Raw genomic sequence first — 21,814 nt, forward strand, 5'->3', positions numbered from 1 at the left:
CACCAGGGAAGTCCTTGAGTTAACTTTGTGTTGATGTTTTATAGAAGTTCTTTGTTCTTAGTATTAAATCATTATTGGTTCTATATTGTTATAAGTATGTCAAGTTTCTGACTTGTCTTTTCACTGTTTTTTTGGCACATAGTGCGTGCTTAAGGGATCTTAGTTCCTCAAGCAGGGATTGAACCTGGGCCCTGGGAGTGGAAGCACTGAGCCCTAACCACTGGACCACCAGGGAATCCCTTTTCATTTTTTAAAAGGTACCCTTTAGTGACCAAAATTTTTAAATTTAACGTCAGATTTCTTAGTCTTTTCTTTCAAAGTTAGTGTTTCTTGTGTCCAGCAAACTCTTCCATAGGTCAGAAAGATATTCTATTTTTTTCTGAAAGTTCCATGGTTTTGCCCTTCACATAGAAATTCCTTATTCTATCTCAGTGTACAGTGAGATAGGGATCCAATTTCAATTTTGTAATATGGAAAGCCACTTGTTACAGCATTTATTGGGGAAAAAAAAACAACAAAACCTTTCACTGTGGTGCTGCTTCTGCCTGGGCCAAGATTCCATGAATTTAATTTGCAGTATCCTGAAGTCAGACTTTAATGCTTGAATGTAAACAAGTTTCCACAAAATCAAACTAGAAACCCTACCCTGTACTTACATTATGTTCATATTGGGTGTGTACCATTTCTAAATAGTGAGTTTGAAAATGTGTATGTTGAGCAGGACACTAGTATTTTTTTGAATTTTTTACTTGAGACAATATTTACTTGAGACAAATGGCTCATCATCTACGTACGACTTGGCAGTCTTTTATAGGCGTTGGTTTTAAAGATAATGGTCACTTTGGCTTTCCTGAGTCTGGGGATAGTTTCCCAGCCAAATCATGTTTGGCAGAGTTTGCCCATCTAGTTGTGATGGGCCCTGTGTCCCATCTCTGGCCCTCTGCATGCCAGCCGAGTGACTTCAGTGTTCATGAGGATGACTCAACCAACACCTTGGCCTCTTCCAATTCAGAGATCATCATCACAGTTCGTTCTTCTGTATTTACGGCAACACGTCCAACTTAAGAAATGCTCCTGGCTGATTCAAATCCTCAGCCCATGGACCCCTCCTTTTTTCAGCTCTCCCAGTTTGATAGTCCATGTATGCTTTTCAGCAGTACTGTGAAAAATGTGTGTACTCTGGGCAATTCCATTTCAGGAATTTAATCAGAGAAATGACACGGATATATACAGGGATGTTGAAAGAATGGAAACAAACTAATATCCAACAATTATCTTACATCATTGTAGAATATTACACACTGTCAATAAATTTTATTTTGGAAAAACATTTAATGATACTGAATATATGATTATATTAGCAGATGCTTGTATAACAGTGTGCCAGAGACTATTTCAAATGCTTCACACTTTCGTATCATTCAGCTTCCACAACGCTATGAGGTAGCTGTAGCATCATTAATCCTAGTTTATAAATAAGGAAACTGAAAGCCAGAGAGGCAGGTAACTTACTTACAGTGATGGTGCTGACACTGTGGTCTGTGAACCTCTAAGAGTCCCCAAGACTATTTTAGGGAGTTTGTGAGGTCAAAACTATTATCATCATTAATACTGTGTTAGGATGTTTTTCTTCTCTTCTACGATGATGATACTTGCAGTGATGCCAAAGCAGCAGGGGTAAAACTTTTGGTGCCTTAGCACGAATCTCAGACAGTGGCAGTCCACACACCCCTGGATTGAAAAAAACACAAAATCTCCTTGATAAAGCAGTAAAATCATGAATTGTATTAAATCTCAACCTTTTTAAAATATTTATTTCTTTTGGCTGTGATGGGTCTCTGTTGCTGCTCATGGGCTTTCTCTAGTTGTGACAGATTGCGTTGGAAGGCAGATTCTTAACCACTGGACCACCAGGGAAGTCCCTAAACCTCAGCCCTTGAGTTCACATCTTTAGTATGTCTGAGGTAAAGTGGGAACTACATAGAGCGTGTGGCTGCATCCTGGGGTACAGTGAGGGACTTGAGGAACGGTACTTGTGCAGTTGTTTGACTTGTGAGATGAACTAGCCACTTTTTTTTTTTTTTTTAATAATCTAACATTGTTACTTAATAATGCCAGGGGCTTCCCTGGTGGCTCAGAGGTAAAGAATCTGCCTGCCATTACATGAGACATGGGTTTGATCCCTGGTCCGGGAAGATCCCACATGCTGTGAAGCAGCTAAGCTCTCGTGCCTCAACTATTGAGCCTGCACTCTAGAAATCAGAAACTGCACCTTCGGAGCCCACAGGCCACCACTACTGAAGCCCTCGCGCCCATGCTCTGCAACAGAAGTCACAGCAGTGAGAAAGAAGCTTGTGCACCGCAACTACAGAACATCCCCCCTGCTTACCACAACTCAAGAAAAGCTGGAGCAGCAACGAAGACCTAGTGCAGCCAAAAAATAGAATAACTGCCGGACAAACCATGGTTCTTCAGACTTGAGTATTTGGCAAACACTTTCTCAAAAGCAAATGATGTAAGCCTCACTTCAAGGAAAACAACTGACAGTTTTTGTTGTCTGTGATGAAATTTGAGTTCTCAGGTGAAATTTTGAATTTTGGAAAACTTGTGTGCCACAGTGAACTTGACATTCTCAAAATATTTTAGATGGGTGATATTAATACGTTCCTATTATATATCAAAGTTTTGCATTGTAATGTGTCAACATTAGGAAGCTCTGCATTATACAGTGAAACAATATTCTCCAAATGATCCATTTCAAATGCAAAAAAGAAGAGAAAAGCAATGGATTCAGATGTAACAGATTACAAAAAGTCTACTAATGTGGTTTGGGTCCCACGAGGTGACTGACACTTTAAAGACTACTGTGTATTAAATTTCCCTGGTGGTGTAACCAACTGCAAGGGTTAATTTTGAATCCATACTGGATTTGCTTCTGTGACTTTAATTCTTATATTGCCGCTTTGTTATGATAGGCATAGGTAAATGCCTCAGGGAGACATGCCCAGCCCCTTCCACCTGACCTTTGGGCTAGGGTATCTTTGGTTCACTGGGAGATAGCTTGACCCTGCCCACCTGTGAAGGGTCTTAAGGAAGTGAAACTAACACATCCCTCTGCCCCAGGGTTGCCATTCTAGGAGTTAAGGGATTAGATCTGATAGAGTGCTTGAAGAACTATGGACTGAGGTTACATTGTACAAGAGGCAGTGATCAAGACCATCCCCAAGAAAAAGAAATGCAAAAAGGCAAAATGGTTGTCTGAGGAGGCCTTACAAATAGCTGAGAAAAGAAGAGAAGTTAAAGGCAAAGGAGAAAAGGAAAGATATACCCATCTGAATGCAGAGTTCCAAAGAATAGCAAGGAGAGATAAGAAAACATTCCTCAGTCATCAATGCAAAGAAATAGAGGAAAACAATAGAATGGGAAAGACTGGAGATCTCTTCAAGAAAATTAGAGATACCAAGGGAACATTTCATGCAAAGATGGGCTCAATAAAGGACAGAAATGGTATGGATCTAACAGAAGCAGAAGATATTGAGAAGAGGTGGCAAGAATACACAGAAGAACTGTACAAAAAAGATCTTCATGATCCAGATCCAGATGGTGTGACAACTCTCCTAGAGCCAGACATCCTGGAATGTGAAGTCAAGTGGGCCTTAGGAAGCATCACTACAAACAAAGCTAGTGGGAGTGATGGAATTCCAGTTGAGCTATTTCAAATCCTAAAAGATGATACTGTGAAAGTGCTACACTCAATATGCCAGCAAATTTGGAAAACTCAGCGATGGCCACAGGACTGGAAAATGTCAGTTTTCATTCCAATCCCAAAGAAAGGCAATGCCAAAGAATGTTCAAACTATGCACAGTTGCACTCATCTCACACCCTAGCAAAGCAATGCTCCAAATTCTCCAAGCCAGGCTTCAACAGTATGTGCACCATGAACTTCCAGATGTTCAAGCTGGATTTAGAAAAGGCAGAGGAACCAGAGATCAAATTGTCAACGTCATTGGATTATCAAAAAAGCAACAGAGTTCCAGAGAAACATCTACTTCTGCTTTATTGACTATGCCAAAATCTTTGACTGAGTGGATCACAACAAACTGTGGAAAATTCTTAAAGAGATGGGAATACCAGACCTGACCTGCCTCCTGAGAAATCTGTATGCAGGTCAAGAAGCAACCGTTAAAATTGGACATGAAACAACAGACTGGTTCCAAATTGGGAAAGGAATACATCAAGTATGTATATTGTCACCCTGCTTATTTAATTTATATGCAGAGTACATCATGCGCAATGTTAGGCTGAATGAAGCACAATCTGGAATCCTGATTGCCAGGAGAAATATCGATAACCTCAGATATGCAGTTAACACCCTTATGGCAGAAAGCCAAGAACTAAAGAGCCTCTTGATGAAAGTGAAAGAGGAGAGTGAAAAAGTTGTTTTAAAACTCAACATTCAGAAAGCTAAGATCATGTCATCTGGTCCCATCACTTCATGGCAAATAGGTGGGGAAACAATGAAAACAGTGAGACACTTTATTTTCTTGGGCTCCAAAATCACTACAGATGGTGAGTGCAGCCATGAAATTAAAAGACACTTGCTCCTTTGAAGAAAAGCTATGACCAACCTAGACAGCATATTAAAAGCAGAACATTACTTTGCCACAAAGGTCTGTCTAGTCAAAGCTATGGTTTTTCCAGCAGTCATGTATAGATGTGAGAGTTGGACTATAAAGAAAGCTGAACGCTGAAGAATTGATGCTTTTGAACTGTGGTGTTGGAGAAGACTCTTGAGAGTCCCTTGGACTGCAAGAAGATCAAACCAGTCAATCCTAAAGGAAATTAGTCCTGAATATTCACTGGAAGGACTGATGCTGAAGCTGAAGCTCCAATACTTTGGCCACCTAATGTGAAGAACTGACTCATTGGAAAAGACCCTGATGTTGGGAAAGATTGAAGGCGGGAGGAGAAGGGGAAGACAGAGGTTGAGATGGTTGGATAGCATCACTGACTCAATGAGCATGAGTTTGTATAAGCTCCAGGAGTTGGTGATGGACAAGGAAGCCTGGTGTGCTGCAGTCCATGGGATCGCAGAGTCAGACACGATTGAGTGAGTGAAATGAACTGAAATGGGCTTTTTACTTTGTTTCTTCACCTCCCTCCATCTCTGATCCATAAAAGAACTTGGCTTACAGGCCCTACAAAGATGGTTATTTTGAAGCGCTAGCCTGAAATCTTCTCGGTCAGCCTCTCAGTCGATGAGCTTGGACTCGGTAACAGTGGCACAGAGGATGAGAATCCACCGTCCAATGCAGGGAACATAGGTTCAATCCTTGGTCCAGGAAAATTCCACATGCTGTAGAGCAAACTAAGCTCATGCACCACAACTGCTGAGACTCCTGCTGCAACAACTGAAGCCCGCGTGCCTAGAGCCCTCCCCAGCCTGAGACGCTGCTGCTGCTGCTGCTGAGTCAAGTCAGTCGTGTCCGACTCTGTGTGACGCCATAGACGGCAGCCCACCAGGCTCCCCCGTCCCTGGGATTCTCCAGGAAAGAACACTGGAGTGGGTTGCCATTTCCTTCTCCAATGCATGAAAGTGAAAAGTAAATGTGAAGTCATTCAGTCGTGTCCGACTCTTAGCGACCCCATGGACTGCAGCCTACCAGGCTCTTCCATCCATGGGTTTCTCCAGGCAAGAGTACTGGAGTGGGGTGCCATTGCCTTCTCTGAGAGAAAACTTTTGCAAGGCAATGAAGACCCAGCACAGACAAAAATAAATAAAAATTAAAATGACTGTGTATCAAGATTTGGTGTAGTAGCAAGAAAGAATATCCACAGTTATCTGAAAAAGCATTTTGAAATATTCCTCACTTTTGTAACAACACATTTGAAAGGTCATGTTTTCTTTATGTATGTCAATCAAAACAACATTTTCCGACAAATTGAATGCAGACACAGATATGAGAATCCAGCTATCATCTGTTAAAGAGACTTACAAAAACGTAAAACGGTACACCCTTCTCATTACATTTTTGTTTTGGAGAATGTAGTTATTTTTCATAGAAACTGAACTATGTTAACATGTAATGCGTTTATGGTTGCTATTTCTTACAGGATTAATATTTTTAAAATTTCTGTTTTAATTTCTAACATAGTAAATATCAATGTATATATAATTTACATAAACAAAAACTCTTGGGAATCTTCAGTTTTTAAGAGGGTAAAGACTGCCATGCTCTTGTGACCAAATTAGACATGAATCTGTCTTCTTGTGTAGAGACTTCTTCGCTGAACCAAGTTCCTCCCGGGCTATTCAAGGACTTCTTTCCTGCTAAAGTTCAAGCAGCTAATAATGAAACTGAGTTTGGTGCAAGCAAGACAGGGTTTTATGCAATGGCTGGAGAACAGGGGTTCTTAAAGCACCTTCTTCCCAAAGGGAGGGGAGTAAGGGAGTTTTAAGGCCTAGGAGGCAGATATTTATTCAGGACTCTAGGAAAGAGAAGGGGATTTTCAGGGGCAGCCAGGCCATGGGCAGTCTTCCACTCTCCTTTGCACACAGCATAAATCATGCCTGTTAGACAGCAAGCACCCACTTTGGGTGGAGATCTTAGCATGGTGTTAAGAAGCAAAAGTAACGCTCTAACACCTCCAGGTTCCATCTACCTGCTGCGGTCAAGTCAGAGCTATTTCGGGGGCGGTTGACCACTGTCTTTCTCTCAAAGTACAGCTGCAAAGCATCTCTGCCAAATACCAGGTACTTTCAAAACAAACACAGATCAATTAAAGCAGAGTCCTTCAGCTCTCAGGGGTTAGTGTGGAAACACAGAGATGAAGGCAAGGGAAGCAGTGACCTTTTAGCCTACTTCGTCCACCATCTTGGATCTTGCCGGTGCAGTCTGGTTTTGGCTCTGACTTTTGTAACCTATTGATAAAACAAAAGTAGCCTGTAAGGTTAAAAACGGTTTCTACTCCTAAGGCCTGCTACATAGCATGCATGTGTGCTAAGTCACTTCAGTTGTGTCTGACTCTTTGTGACCCTATGGACTGTAGCCTGCAAGGCTCCTCAGTCTATGGGATTCTCTAGGCAAGAATATTGGAGCAGGTTGCCATGCCCTCCAGGCAATATTCACGACCCAGGGATCGAACTCTCATCTCTTGTATCTCCTGCATTGGCAGGTGAGTTCTTTACTGCTAGCACCACCTGGGACACTTAAATGTTTAATTATACCTAATTGTTTCCTAGCTTAATACAAGGACTGGCAAGACAGTGGTGAAAAGGGCTTCCCAGGTGGCTCGGAAGTAAAGAATCTGCTTGCCAATGCAGGAGATGTGGGTTTGATCCCTAGGTCAGGAAGATCCCAGGGAGAAGGAAATGGCAACCCTCTACAGTGTTCTTGCCTGTGAAATCCCATGGACAGAGGAGACATTTATTTCTGGACTATAGAAACGCAAATTTGGGGGGAAGGGGTTGCTTTTATGAATGTTTGAAAATGTTTCAGGATGTTATTTTTGTAGTACAGGGAAACATGTAAAATTACTTCTTTGAACTTATTTTTTACTGACAACTTCTTCCTTTCTTTGCTTCTATCTCTAATGAGCAAAGGCCTCTTAACTTATCTTTTAAACCACTATCTTTCCAATGATTTTTATCTCCCAGGCTCCTTTTTAACCCACACTTGCCCAGATAAACTGCAAGCATGGATTGGTTCTTAACCACCTACCTTTTCAGTATTTTCATCTGGACTTGTCAGTTTCAGAAAAGTTAAGTCATTTGAGTAAAGACAGTTAATTAAGGGTCAGAGCCAAGATCAAAACCCAGTCTATCTCACTAAAATGTGAGCCTCCATGAAATGACTATTTCCCATTATCAGCAGCCCTCTCATCATTTCCTTGCAGCAACTACTTCATCACACTTTCCTCCAGTCCCCCATCACTCTCAGCAGAAGACATCACCTTTACAAAGGGAGTCAAGGCCCTTAGACAGTAAGTTCTGAAAGTTCTGAACCTCTTCTCTCTTATCTTCTTCAGCCTCTCCTGGCAGCAGTTATGCCCCCTCTCTCTCCTATCTCTCTTGTCTTCAGCATCTGCTCTGCCAATGCTTTTCCTTTGGCATATAAGCATCAAGTCCACACTATCAATAACCTTAACCTGAGACTTTATGCTTTGCCGGTTGATGTTTTATTTGACAATGAAATCTATTTCCTTTAAAATAAAAAAATATATAAGTTATTTATGGAAATGAAATATGAAAGGGGAGAGTGGAAAAGTTGGCTTAAAACTCAACATTCAGAAAACTAAGATCATGGCATCCGGTCCTATCACTTCATGGCAAATGGATGGGGAAACAGTGGAAACAGTGGCTGACTTTATTTTTCTGGGCTCCAAAATCACTGCAGATGGTGATTGCAGCCATGAAATTAGAAGACGCTTGCTCCTTGGAAGGAAAGTTATGACCAACCTAGACAGCATATTCAAAAGCAGAGACATTACTTTGCCAAAAAAGGTCCATCTAGTCAAGGCTATGATTTTTCCAGTAGTCATGTATGGATGTGAGAGTTGGACTATAAAGAAAGCTGAGCGTGGAAGAATTGATGCTTTTGAACTGTGGTGTTGGAGAAGACTCTTGAGAGTCCCTTAGACTACAAGGAGATCCAACCAGTCTATCCTAAAGGAGATCAGTCCTGGGTATTCACTGGAGGGAGTGATGTTGAAGCTGAAACTCCAATACTTTGGCCACCTGATGCGAAGAACTGACTCATTTGAAAAGATCCTGATGCTGGGAAAGATTGAGGGCAGGAGGAGAAGGGGACCACAGAGGATGAGATGGTTGGATGGCATCACTGACACAATGGACATGGGTTTGGGTGGACTTTGGGAGTTGGTGATGGACAGGGAGGCCTGGCGTGCTGCAGTTCATGGGGTCACAAAAAGTTGGACATGACTGAGTGACTGAACTGAACTGAACTGATGAAAAAGGAAAATACTCATGATGTATGAAATAAAACAAGAAACCTTCAAAGTAGATAGTTTTTATTCAAAATGTCTTCTCTGTCAACTGGGTTTATAGAAGAAGTGTCTATTCTTTTCACTTTTCTGTGCTTTCTGAGTTGAATCAAAAGACTATGTAACTACTTTTGTACTCAGAAAAGCTCACATGTTGTCTTTCAAAAGTAAAATCACGATCACAGCAAAAAGAATAAAATACCTAGTAATAAACCTACCTAAGGAGGCAAAAGACCTGTACTTGGAAAGCTATGAGACACTGATGAAAGAAATAAAAGATTCACAGATAGAGATATACCATGTTCTTAGATTGGAAGAATCAACATTGTGAAAGTGACTGTATTACTCAAAGCAATCTACACATTCAATGCAATCTCTGTCAAATTACCAATGGCATTCTTCACAGAGTTTGGACAAAAATTTTACAATTTATATGGAAACACAAAAGACCCCCAAGAGATAAAGCAATTTTGAGAACTAAATACAGAGCTGGAAGAATCAGTTTCCCTGAGCTTAGACTATACTATAAAGCTAAGGTAATCAAAACAGTATGGTACTGTCACCAAAACAGAAATATGGATCAGTGGAACAGGATAAAAAGTCCAGAGATTAAACCCATGCTCCTATGGTCACCTAATCTATGACAAAAGAGGCAAGAATATACAATGGAGAAAAGGCAGCCTCTTCAATAAGTGGTGCTAGGAAAACTGGACAATTAAATGAAAAAGAATCAAGTTAGAACACTCCCTAACACCATACACAAAAATAAACTCGGAATGGATTAAAGTCCTAAATATAAGACCGGTCACTATAAAACTCTTAGAGGAAAGCATAAGCAGAACACTCTGACATAAATCACAAGATATTTTGACCCATCTCCTAGAGTAGTAAAATAGAAGCAAAAACAAACAAATAGAATCTAATTAAAAGCTTTTGGACAGCAAAAGTAATCATAAACAAAATGAAAAGACAACCCTCAGATTGGGAGAAAATATCTGGAAATGAAGCAACCAACAAGGGATTAATCTCCAAAATATACAAACAGTTCATGCAGCTCAATATAAAAAAAAAAATCACCAAATAAAAAAATGGGCAGAAGATTGAAATAGACATTTCTCCAGAAGACGTACAGATGGCTAAGAGGCACGTGAAAAAGATACTCAGCAATCACTAGTTATCAGAGAAATGCAAATCAAAACAACATGAGGTATCACCTCATACTCCTCAGAATGTTTTTGTTGTTCAGTTGCTAATGTTCTGGTCTGTGTGCGGGTTGGAAAAAAATTTCCAGACATGAGGCAGAATGAGAGGAAAATAAAGTTTATTAGAGTGGGAGGCCCTGTTAGAACAGTGGGCTGGCTCAAGAGAGAGCTGAATGCGTTCACAGGCTTGCAGCTGATTTTTACAACCTCAAAACAGAAAATTCCTACTGGAAGGATGGCATTAGGTGATTGGTTAGGATGCTATAGGGTGGAGAGTAGGGGGGGTATTTTACATAATACGGAGTCAAGGAACTGGCCGGTTTAGATCTGGAGGCTGGTGGCAACAGTTGCTATGGGACTTGGTCAGTTCTAGAGATTTTTATCCTGTGACTTTGGTACAGGACTCCACATCTGTGACCTTGGTATAGGGCTCCAGAGCTAAGTTGTGTCTGACTCATTGCAACCCCATGTGCTGCAGCATGCCAAGCTCCTCTGTCCTCTACTCTCTCCCAGAGTTTGCTCCAATTCGTGTCCACTGAGTTGGTGATGCTATTTAACCATCTCATTCCATGCCACCCCTTCTCCTTTTATTTATTTGTTGATGCTGCAAAAACCTTTATTGTTTCCATTTGGCCCAAGGCTTGAGAGGGCTCCAGAGTGTTAAGATGCTGCCTAGTGGCTGCAGAGAGAGGGCTTCAGGCAGAAGCCCTGATGTTAGGTGTGTGTGTGTGTGCTCAGTCATGTCTGACTCTTTGCAGCCCCATAGAGTGTAGCCTGATGTTAGGGGGGCTCCTCAAAGGCTGCTGGGCTTCAGAGGCTCCTAGTCATGGTTGAGGGTGAGCTTTTCAATGAGATATTCACCCAACCCAGCCTGGGGACCAGCCGGCCTGCAGAGGTTGCTCACGTGGTCACCATCTTCTTGATGAGTTTCACCTCCTCATCTAGGAAGTGGTTTTCCAGGAAGTCACAGAGGTGGGGGTCTGCATGAGCAGAACCCAGGCCATGCAGATCTAATATGGTCTGGTTCAGGTTCTTCTCTACGAGAAGGGCAGCTTCCAAAGTGCCTTGGGTTTTACCCCACTCATCTTCAGATGATTTCTGCATGTCCAGAAAGAGGGGGTGGCCACTCCATTTGTTTTGCATTTTCAAGAGAGTTTCCATGCCCTCACACTTCTCCTAGGCCAATTTGCAAAAAAATTGGGCCATACCCTCCAGAGCCACAGAGAGAGGTAGGAATAAGAGGCCCACAGATACATGTTGACCAGGTGATGATGGCGGCCTCCACCTTGGTGGAATAATTCTGACAAATCTGGGAGCTCATGGTTGATTGGTAATAAGGAGTGAAGCTCAAAAAATGGTGGCTGGTCCTGGTGATCATAGACAGCTGAGTGGCTGATTCCAAAGGCTGCAACTGGAAAAAAAGTTGGAGGGTGTTTGCAGGCTGGAGCAAGGGGGTGTCCTTGGGTCTGTTCCTTTCAAGCACTGTTGAAGCAAGAGACAGATCCATGAGACTGCCGAGTGCACTTTGCCCCCTTCTCCTTTAAGGCCTTCAATCTTTTCCAGCATTAGAGTTTTTTTTTTCCAATGAGTCAGCTCTTCCCATCAGGTGGCCAAAGTATTAGAGCTTCAGCTTTAGCATCAGTCCTTCTAATGAATATTCAGGACTGATTTCCTTTAGGACTGATTGGTTTGATCTCTTTGCAGTCCAAGGGACTCTCAAGAGTCTTCTCCAACACCACAGTTTGAAAGCATCAATTCTTTGGCGCTCACCCTTCTTTATGGTCCAACTCTTAACATCCATACATGACTACTGGAAAAACCATAGCTTTGATTATATGGACCTTTGTCGGCAAAGTGATGTCTCTGCTTTTTAAACATGCTGTCTAGGTTGGTCATAGCTTTTCTTCCAAGGAGCAAGCATCTTTGAATTTCATGGCTGCAGTCACTGTCTGCAGTGATTTTGAAGCCCAAGAAAAGAAAGCTGTCACTTCTTCCACTTATTCCCCTTCTATTTGCCAGAAGAGATGGAACCAGATGCCATGATCTTAATTTTTTTCAAGTTGAGTTTCAAGCCAGCTTTTTCACTCTCCTCTTTCACTTTCATCAAGAGGCTCTTTTAGTTTCTCTTCATTTTCTGCCATTAGAGTGGTATCATCTGCATATCTAAGGCTGTTGATATTTCTCACCGCTGTCTCTCAAAATGGCCCTCATCAATAAATTTACAAAGAATAAATGCTGGAGAGGGTGTGGACAAAAGGGGGCCCTCCTACTCTGTTGGTGGGAATATATATTGGTTGGTGCAGCCACTATGGAGAACAGTATGGAGGTTCCTTAAAAAACTGAAAATAGAACGTATGACCCAGGAATCCCACTCCTAGACATATACGCAGAAGAAAAACAAACATAATTTGAAAAGATATTTGCACCCCAATATTCAATGCAGCACTATTTACAATAGCCAGGATATAGAAACAACCTAAATGTTCATCACTAGAAGATTGGGTAAAGAAGATGTGGCCCATAAACACAATGGAATACTACTCAGTCATAAAAAGGAATGGCATTGTGGAGACACGGCTGGACCTAGAGTGTATCATACAGAGTGAAGTCATATAATTTAATAAAGGATATTTTTCCTCAGATTTTATTTTATAAGGTAATGTCATGTTTTGACAAATACTTGTGAGATATTCTTTTATTGATCTTCCTGAGAATAGAATGGAGATAAAATATGAATCATGCTCAAGGCCCTTATCTGATAAGTTAAGACAGAGAAATCAGAGCAATATGTCAAATGAGCTCAGACTATAATGATGAAACAACAGAATGAAGTACTGTTGAATCAACAACACTTTATGTACCTCAGAGCAACGAGGAAAATATTTTCCTATCCTAAGAGGACAAATTTGATGCAAAATAAATTATTATAATGTGAAAGCACATTGTGTGTTAGGGCTTCCCTGGTGGCTCAGACCGTAAAGAATCTGCCTGCCAGGGAAGGAGACCCAGGTTTGATCCCTGGGTCAGGAAGATCCCCTGGAGAAGGAAATGGTAACCTACTCCAGTATTCTTGCCTGGAAAATTCCATGGACAGAGGAACCTGGTGGGCTGCAGTCCATGGGGTTACAGAGTTGGACATGACTAAGTGATAACACACACAGATTATTATAATGTGAAAGCACAGTAGAGTAATCCAAAATGTATTTTTCTAGTAGATTCCTTCAGGACTCCTAACAATCACTGGGGGACTCAATCAAATGTCACTTCTAGTTCTCAGAGACATACTCGTTCAGTACATCTTGGGCATAATTAATCTGTATGTTTAATCACCATGTCAGGTAAAACTGACTTAAGTTGTTAACACTGTTTTCATATTGTGTGAGAGAGGAATGGATAATTTATACAATTCTTCCTCTTTGTTTTTGGCTGCACAGCCTTCAGGATTTGAGTTCCCCAGCTAGAGATTGAACAGGGGCCGTTGGCAGTGAAAGGGCAGAGTCCTAACCACTGGATTGCGAAGGAATTCTCTATACACTTATTTTTTCACACTTCTAATAGATGCTTTTAGGGCTTCCCAAGTGGCTCTAGTGGTAAAGAATCTGCCTGCCAATGCAGGAGACATAAGAGGTGCAGGTTTGATCCCTGGGTTGGGAAGATTCCCTGGAGGAGGGCATAGCAACCCACATCAGTATTCTTGCCTGGAGAATCCCATGGACAGAGAAGCCTGCTGGGCTATAGTCCATAGGGTTGTAAAGACTGCAGCTTTTAAATGTTTTTAATGTACATAGAGAGAGACCTCCATGAAATGCTATAACAGATGTAGAAATTTGCTGCATCTTTTGAGAGAGAGAGAGAGAGAAACTAAACCCATAGCTCATCAGAAACAAAATAAACCTCTCCAACCTACTGCTTTTAGGAAATATCACTTTAAACTTTGTATTATAAATTTTGGTAATAAAATAAAATCAGTTCACTTAGAATACTTTTTAAAATAAATGATTAGGGTTTAGCCCTTTACTCAATACATAACACTCATCTCTTCCAATAGTAGACAATAATTTTTGGATAAATTGGTATTCATTGTTTATATAATTATGATTTTGTAAGGTTTGTTTTCGTTGTTGATTAGTCATTGAGTTGTCCAATTCTTTTGCAACCCCACCAGCCTTCTCTGTTCATGGTATTTCCCAGGCAAGAATACTGGAGTGGGTTGCCATTTCCTTTTGCTGGGAATCTTCCCAACCCAGGGATCAAACCTGTGTTTCCTGCATTAGTAGGCAGATTCTTTGCCACTGAGCCATCAGAGAAATTTGTTTACTATTAATGCCAAAGCCTTGACTGTGTGGATCACAATAAACTGTGGAAAATTCTGAAAGAGATGGGAATACCAGACCACCTGACCTGCCTCTTGAGAAACCTATATGCAGGTCAGGAAGCAACAGTTAGAACTGGACATGGAACAACAGACTGCTTCCAAATAGGAAAAGGAGTACGTCAAGGCTGTGTATTGTCACCCAGCTTATTTAACTTATATGCAGAGTACATCATGAAAAACGCTGGGCTGGAAGAAGCACAAGCTGGAATCAAGATTGCTGGGAGATGTATCAGTAACCTCAGATATGCAGATGACACCACCCTTATGGCAGAAAGTGAAGAGGAACTAAAAAGCCTCTTGATGAAAGTGAAAGTGGAGAGTGAAAAAGTTGGCTTAAAGCTCAACATTCAGAAAACGAAGATCATGGCATCTGGTCCCATCACTTCATGGGAAATAGATGGGGAAACAGTGGAAACAGTGTCCGACTTTATTTTTGGGGGCTCCAAAATCACGGCAGATGGTGACTGCAGCCATGAAATTAAAAGACGGTTACTCCTTGGAAGGAAAGTTATGACCAACCTAGATAGCATATTCAAAAGCAGAGACATTACTTTGACAACAAAGGTCCATCTAGTCAAGGCTATGGTTTTTCCAGTGGTCATGTATGGATGTGAGAGTTGGACTGAAGAAAGCTGAGTGCCAAAGAATTGATGCTTTTGAAGTGTGGTGTTGGAGAAGACTCTTGAGAGTCCCTTGGACTGCAAGGAGATCCAACCAGTCCATTCTGAAGGAGATCAGCCCTGGGATTTCTTTGGAAGGAATGATGCTAAAGCTGAAACTCCAGTACTTTGGCCCCACCTCATGCTAAGAGTTGACTCATTGGAAAAGACTCTGATGCTGGGAGGGATTGGGAGCAGGAGGAAAAGGGGACGACAGAGGATGAGATGGCTGAATGGCATCACCGACTCGATGGACGTGAGTCTGAGTGAACTCTGGGAGTTGGTGATGGACAGGGAGGCGTGGCATGCTGCGATTCATGGGGTTGCAAAGAGTCGGACATGACTGAGCGACTGAACTGAACTGAAGCCTCTATTAAATCTGCCTTTTATGCATATTTTTTCCCCCAGAATTTATAACTGGCTTGGGCTTTTTTGTTTCTTTGTTTTGTTTTCATTCCCTCTGTTAGAAGTGTAAACCTCTCAAAGTAGGAGCTTGATGACCTTGTGTGATGGCCTTCTGTTCTGATCTGGCTGGTTGCATGAGGCCTGCAGCAAGATTGTCGTGATTCTTCCCTACGCCTTCATCCAGGGAATCCCTTTGTCTGTCTTCTCTGTGGATCCTGTTTCCTAGATACTACGTTCTGATTTGCCCTGGTCTCCTGCTCTGTTTTAGTGGAATTCTTCATCCACAAGCTTCCTGAGGAAGGGAGCCCAGAAAACAAATTTCCTGTCTTTGCATGCCTGAAAATATCTTGGCAGAGTATAGAATTTTAGATTAAAAATAATGTTTTTAGGATTTTGAAGGCATTGTCCCATTGTTTTCTAATTTTTAGGAATATTATTAAATCCAGTGTCATTCTGAGTATGCAACTGAGTATCTTTTGTATGCATCCTGATTTTTCTCTCTGGACGACTTTACAAGTTGCTCTTAATATTTACCCTATAATTTGATGATGAAAAACCTTTGAGTATTGATTTTTAAAAATTTTTGTTTGTTTCCCTGTTTTTTTAATTTAATGTGCTGGCAATTTCATGGGTCCTTTCAAGCTATAATCTCATGTCCTTCAGTGTAGGAAATTGTTATTAAATTATTTCTTTAATGATTTTCCTACTGATTATTTTATTTCTTCTCACTTTCTAAAACCAGATACTCTGTCTCCTAGACTGAATTTCTAATTTTCTTACATTTATTTTATATTTTCTATTTCTTTGTATTTTTATTCTATCCTCCAGGATATTTCTTCAACTTTGTCTTTGTTGTTTAGTCGCTAAGTCGAGTCCGGCTCTTGAGACCCCATGAACTGTAGCCCACCAGGCTCCCCTGTCCATGGGATTTCCCAGGCAAGAATACTAGAGTGAGTTGCCATTTCCTTCTGCAGGGAATCTTCCCAACCCAGGGATCAAACCCAAATATCCTGCAGTAGCAGGCGGATTCTTTACCACTGAGCCACCAGGAAAGTTTCAACTTTGGCTCAGAATTCTTTTTATTAAGTTACAAACATCCATTTATATATTTTTTTTTCTTTTCTTTTTGGCCATACCCCAAGGCTTGTGGGATTTTAGTTACTCAACCAGGGATCCAACTGGCGCCCCCTGCAGTGGAAGGGTGGAGTCTTCACCATTAGACCAGCAGGGAAGTCCCTCACTTCATTTTTTTTTTGGCGGGTGGGGGTTAAATATGTATTTATTTTTAACTGATCACTTCATATTTTTAATTTCCAGAAAGTCTTATTTTCTTTTTTCAAAAAACATATTAAAGTATAACTAATTTATTATATTGTGTTAGTTTCAGGTGTACAGCACAGTGAATCAGTTATACAGAAAGCATGAAATGCTTCATGAATTCGCATGTCATCCTTGTGCAGGGGCCATGCTAATCTTCTCTGTATTGTTCCAACTTTAGTATATGCCCTGTAGAAGCCAGCACAAGTATTTATTATTTTCTGAATGTTTCTTTTAATAATAGCATCCATTCTTTTGTCATGGGTGCAATGTTTTCTATTGATTTCTGGTGATATTAATTGCAGTTTGGAGGACATTTTCTTCTGGTCCCCTCATTGTATGTCACACTCCAGGTTCCTTTTCTTTTGGCTTCTTTTATGTGTGAGGCTTGTGAACTTGGGCTGTCTGTTCCAATTTAGGCATGAGGTCCAAAATTGCTGATTAGAAGCCCAGTGCAGGGGCCAGAGGTGGTCAGCTGGGGGTGACTCACTGTGGTATGGGTGAGGGAGGGATCGGTCTTCTAGCTCCTGTTAAGGTTTTTCCCTGTGTCAGTCATCATCCCCAAAAGAAATTTTCAGTCCTCTTGCCTCTACTGCCAGAGGACTAAACACTTTCAATTTTTAAAGTCTTTACAAGTTCTAAGACTCCAATTATTTCATGCCTTTTTGGTTTTCCTCTCTCTACCTCATGAGTAGAATGGAAAATATTCAAACTTAAGGATTTAAAACCTTACACATGAGACGTTCCTGTTTTCAAAATTACGTCTTTCATTGTCTCTAGTCTTCTTCTTGAGCTTTTATGCCTTTTGATTTCCGTACTCTCCTTTTGATGGGATTTCTGGATGGAGCAGAGATAAATGGGTGTGCGCAATCCACCATGTTTAACCAGGAGGTCCTACTTCCTTAAGTCTTAATTACTTTGTTTCTCTAACTCATGAGGTGGTTGTAAAAATTAAAAGTTGTAATGCATGTGTAAGAGGATGTTCGAAGAGATTTTTCTTGTTGTCTTAGAGTTTGAGCTGAGTCCTCAGGGAAAGAAAAGCATGTGGGTTCCCCACATGGTAGAGAAAGACTTTACTGGACAGACAAAAGAAAATAACTCCTCCTCTTACAATGGTGGTCCCTTATCATCATCTTCAGCCTCTACAAATGAGACTCTTGACAAGGGAATGAAGAGTTGTGGCGATAGAGTTGTCGGTCTGCTCTATAGAGCTTTGTTATCTCCCCTACTTCGTCCTTAGGAAGGTGAGCAGAGGCTACAGACTAAGTAAGGAGGGTACCACGAGACTAGGGGTGCCTGCAGGAAAATCACTCCTTGACTGGATGATTCTTGGGTAGTAGAATTGTTATCCCAGTGCTGCAACAGAGCACAAGCAAAGCACTGTGAGAGAGGGGTTTTTTTAAATTGATTAACTAGGCTGTGCTGAGTCTTAGTTGGGGCACTTGAGATCTTCAATCTCCGTTGCGGCATGCAGGATCTTTTTCAGTCGCTGCATGCTGGATCTTTAGTTGCGGCATGTAGGATCTGTTCTCCAAAGAGGGATCAAACCTGGGCCCCCTGTCAGAGAGTTTTGGAAAAATTTGACATGAGTTTACTGGCATTTGGGAGACGCATATGAACACAGGGATAAGTATCTGCTGATGGTTTGGTGAACAGGGCACGTTAGGGAATGACTGGAGCCCAGATGAGGAATGGCAGTGCTCGAGAGTAGCCTGTATGTCTAGCATCTGGCATGATAAGGATGTGGACGTTTCTCATGGGCCAGGAGGACATCATGGAGAGTAGCTGGGTTTTAACCGTATAGATGGGGCTCTGTCCAAGAGAGGTCCCTGCAGGGCAAGAAGACTCTAATGGCAAGGAACAGTGAAGAAGCTCAGGATGCTCTGCAGGACATCAGTTGGAGATGCACTGTGGTGCCAAGGGGTGTGCAGTGTGGAGGGCCTGTGAGTCTCCTCAAATACCACCCTCCAGGAGAAAGCCAGCACTTAGGCACCTGTCATATGGAAGGTTCTAACAGACCTGCTCATATAAAACTACCCTTTTCTTTCTCCCACTATTCCAAGCCTGGAGAAGTCAGAGGCAGGAAGCGGAGGGAGGGTGAAAGAAGACTGAAGATAAAGGTAGCCCTCTCCCCACTTTGCTGTTTCAGATCTCTGGGCTGTGAGTCCAACTTGAGTTGGGGGTTGGAGAGTGAGCTAGGAATTGAATATAAGATTGAAAATTTTAAAAACAGACTGTTCAAGACTTGTATTCCATGAAAATAACAAGAAAACCATGGGGTATACTTGAGAAATGTGTTCCAAGGATGGGGAAGTTTGCTGACAGAGCAGAGTTGAAGATAGCAGCTGATGGCAGGATGGGATGGGGGTGGGGTGGCGCGGGATTCTTTGTACCTTAACAAACCCAGACAGTTAAATAAATCAGTTAGAACTTAAAGTGGTAGGCATTCATTCAATCAGTATTTATTGCCAGATTCTATGTAAGTTTCAGGGAATAAAAACAAGAGTGAAACTAAGAGTCCCTGCTTAGATAATCGAGTGAGGAAGACATTCTAAGATAGGAACTGCATTTAGCAGCTAATAATGGAGACCAGAGATAAGATTGAAATTTTACTTTTCTCTTGTGTGAAAAATGTCCATAGATAGAGGGTTCATAGTAGCTCCATTGTCAGCGGAGCCCAGGGTCCTTCTATCTTTCTGTACCACCATTCTCAGACTGTGGTTTTCATTCTTAAGACTGGTGGTCTAAGGTGACTGAATGGAGCTCCAGTTGTCATATTCTGCATTCCAGCCAGAAATCAGGAGGAAATGGCAAAGGGCAGAAAAGGATCCATATCAGCTTTTTTGCCCCCTTTTAGAAAGCCTTCTTGGGATTTCCCTGGCAGTTTAGCAGTTAAGACTCCGAGTTTGCAATGCAGGAGGCACAGCTTCAATCCCTGGTCAGGGAACTAGGATCCCACGTGCTGTGTGGTGCAGTAAAAACAAACAAAATAGCCTTCTTGGATGTCTCATCCAACAACTTTGGCTGACATCTCATTGGCCAGAATTTTGTCACATGACCACTCTTAGCTGCAAGGGAATGTGGGAAATATAAGAATTGTTTTACTGAGGAAGAAGCAGAGAATGGAGTTTAGATAGGTAACCACCAAACTGTGTAACAGTACATCCCTTTAGCTACTCAGAATCTGTTAAGTTCCTCATGTGGCTGTTTGTGGTCCAGCAAGCTGTAAACCAAAGACAAGTTTTCAGTCCCCAACACATCTGATATACAATGGTGGAAAGTCCACCACAAGCAAAACTCTCATTCAGAAAAGGAAAGCACCCAGCAGTCACTGGTCACTGGTCTACTGATGGATTGTATATGTTCTCATCCCTTAAACTGGGATGTGCTAGTGGCCTCTTGGCCAGTAGAGCATAGCAAAGTAATGCCCTATAGTCTCTGAGGCTGGGCCCTGAAAGGCAAGGCAGCTGCTGCCTTATTTGCTGAGACACTTATGCTGGGACCCCCTAGTTAGCACTCCAACTGCCCTAGGGCCACCATCTCTACCATCTTGTGAGGAGGCCCACATTTGCCTACACAGAGAGCCATTGAGAAGCCCCAGGAATATATGAAGAAAGTGAGATGCCCAGTTAGCCCAGAGCTGCTCCAGCTGCAGCTGTGTGACTGTAATCACGTAAGATACCTCGAGTGCCCAGCCAAGCCCTTAGGAGCCATGGGAACTCTGGGGATAACAGATAATTGTTATTCTGAGCCACTCAGTGTTTGGGTGGCAATAGATAACCAGAACAACACTGTGTATTGGATCCTGGGGGCAAGGACCACCTGCCCCAACACAGGAGTAAGTTCCTTGCTTGGTCTGTTTGGTTTCCCCAAGTTCTACCCCCTCGGGAAAATCCTCATTGTTTCCCATGATCCCTTGCTCTGTCCTCATGGAGGTTGTTTTTTATTTTTTTTCGTACTTGTGTGCATGCTCAATCATATCCAACTATTTGTGACCCAATGGACTGTAGCCCACCAGGCTCCTCTGTCCATGGAATTTCCCAGACAAGAATACTGGAGTGGGTTGCCATTTCCTTCTCCAGGGGATCTTCCCAGACCAGGGAATGAACCTGCATCTCCCAAGTCTCCTGCATTGGCACTCGAATTCTTTACCACGGAGCCAACCAGGGGAGCCTAAGTGGTAGTTGCTCAGTCGTGTCTGACTCTTTGTGACCCATGGGTTTTTTCGTGTTTATTTGTATTTACTTATTTCTTAGTGTCACCACGTGGGATCTCTGATCTTCGTTACAGCATGCAGGATTTTTAGTTGTGGCATGTGAACTCTTAGTTGCGACATGTGGGATCTAGTTCCCTGATTAGGGATCAAACCCAGGCCCTCAGGATTGGGAGTGCAGAGTCTTAGCCACGGGACTCCAGGGAAGTCCCAGGGAAGTTGTTTCTCATCCTCCATCTCTCATGACCCATCTGAAGTGGGCCCTGTGGGTAACACTCTCCTTAAGGGCTACACACCTTCGGCAGCTACCTCTAGAGGGAGCCTCTTCTGTGTAAGAGATTCAGTGTTTTTGCCAACAGCCATAGCTGCTGTAGGCCAGATGTGGGTTACGTTTGTTTTTGTTAGCATAGTTTCCTGAAATAAATAGTAGGCTTCCAGTCAATTCTTAAGCATGAGTTACTATGGCCAAAGATCTTAAGTGAGTGCATGCACGCGTTCTCACTTGCTTCAGTTGTATCTGACTGTTTGCAACCCTATGGAATGTCGCCTGCCAAGCTCCTCTCTCTGTGGGGTTCTCCAGGCAAGAATACTGGAGTGGATTGCAGGCCCTCCTCCAGGGGATCTTCCCAACCTAGGGAT

General features: G+C 42.1%; 1 non-coding gene across 1 annotated transcript; it reads right to left on the reverse strand.

Annotated features, from left to right (window-relative positions):
• Positions 1-17,060: 17,060 nt before the first annotated feature.
• LOC147376444 (U6 spliceosomal RNA) lies at positions 17,061-17,167 on the reverse strand. The gene has a single exon (XR_015161774.1). It is a non-coding gene; the product is annotated as a U6 spliceosomal RNA (small nuclear RNA).
• Positions 17,168-21,814: the final 4,647 nt, after the last annotated feature.

This window comes from Bos grunniens, chromosome 3, assembly GCF_055505025.1.
Source record: "Bos grunniens cultivar Pamir isolate PY7600 chromosome 3, Bosgru_T2T1.0, whole genome shotgun sequence".
In the NCBI taxonomy this organism is placed as follows: Eukaryota; Metazoa; Chordata; class Mammalia; order Artiodactyla; family Bovidae; genus Bos; species Bos grunniens.